Genomic DNA, 1,470 nt, shown 5'->3' with positions numbered 1-1,470 from the left:
GTATATGCCCCTCTATCCATACATCCATCCATCCTGGGTAGGTGTATATGCCCCAACCATCCATCCTGGGTAGGTGTATATGCCCCTCCATCCATCCATCCATCCTGGGTAGGTGTATATGCCCCTCCATCCATCCATCCAATCTATCTATCTATCTATCTATCTATCTATCTTTCTATCCCTTCCTTTCTGAGATAAGCTGCAATAATGCATTTGTCCTATGCTACACCTTTGCACATACACCATATACCTAATCAGTGACCTTGTTATCAGCTGCTACTCTTTTAATTCAACTGTCCCATCAGTTGGGTGTTGCTAAGTACCACGCATTTAAAAAAAATGTGGGGGCCGTTACGATTTTTTTAGTGAAATGCTGGCTCCCTCTGAAAGAGCACTGACTTCTTTAATTTTCTATCTGTGGATGAAAAAAAGATAAAAAAAAAGTTTGGTCTGAGATGTTGTTTTAAAGTGCTAGCTATGTCTGTCAATCAGAGCATCCTATTGGTTTTCACCCAGGCAGATAGATTACTTGCAATAGATGTAATGACTGAATGGAACAATGGAATAATGCAAGAGAATGGGACAATGGAACAATAGAATAATGCAAGAATGGAAGAATGGAACATCATTGCACGTGTCATAATGGGCTCCTGGCCTTTATCTGGCTGTGCTGCTGCAGTCAGCTACAGTCTGCAGGGAGCCTGCAGACTAGGAAGAAGGTGGACCGCTGCTTGTTTGTTCACTAATTAGTTATCCTCTCCCCATCCCCTTGTCTGCAGGTGCATGGGACATTGGCGGGGGAGGGGAGAATGTTTGAAAATAGGCAGACTCATGCAGATTAAAAATGCATGCGTGGGCTGCAGCTGCAACAAGCAGTAAAGTTGTGGGTTAAAAGGTGTCTATTGATGAACAACATGTCCTCCTAAGGGGAGTCTTTGTCACTATCCCTACAATGGGTGCCTTCTTGAAGGCAGGGTGCAGTCATAGGCCAAAACCAATTCAGGTTATCGCTTCTCGGCCTTTTGGCTAACATCAAGTGTAGTATTTGTTCTCATTTAGTATATGTGCTTTTGCTTTTACCAATATATTGTATTGTACTGTTATCTATCTATCTATCCCTTCCTTCCTGAGATAAGCTGCAATAATGCATTTGTCCTTTGCTACACCGCTGCACATACACCGTATACCTAGTCAGTGGCCTTGTTATCAGCTGCTACACTTTTAACTGTATAATGTAATATTGAGTAGAATTAAATATGCTGACATATTAACTATGAGGCCTCACATAGTCCCCTAAATACAGTATGAGTCGCCAAACTCAGCCTCCTATACAGAGTAAGAGCTCCACATAGCCTCTCTATATATACTGTATGAGCCCCAACATGCAAACGTCCCATACACATATGAAAAAAGACAAAAAAACAAAGAATATATCTAATATTATGGAGAACATTTGTGTGGAGCGTCCGC

At 41.8% G+C, this 1,470-nt stretch overlaps 1 pseudogene; it reads left to right on the top strand.

Annotated features, from left to right (window-relative positions):
* The first annotated feature begins 1,006 nt into the window (after nt 1-1,006).
* Nucleotides 1,007-1,109, top strand: LOC141212406 (U2 spliceosomal RNA; annotated as a pseudogene).
* The last annotated feature ends 361 nt before the right edge of the window (nt 1,110-1,470 follow it).

Source organism: Phyllobates terribilis, unplaced genomic scaffold (assembly GCF_046119375.1).
Source record: "Phyllobates terribilis strain yellow unplaced genomic scaffold, ASM4611937v1 Scaffold_173__1_contigs__length_4020020, whole genome shotgun sequence".
Lineage (NCBI taxonomy): Eukaryota > Metazoa > Chordata > Amphibia > Anura > Dendrobatidae > Phyllobates > Phyllobates terribilis.
Note: the sequence above shows the minus strand (reverse complement) of the source record. Positions and strands in the feature narration are given on the sequence as shown.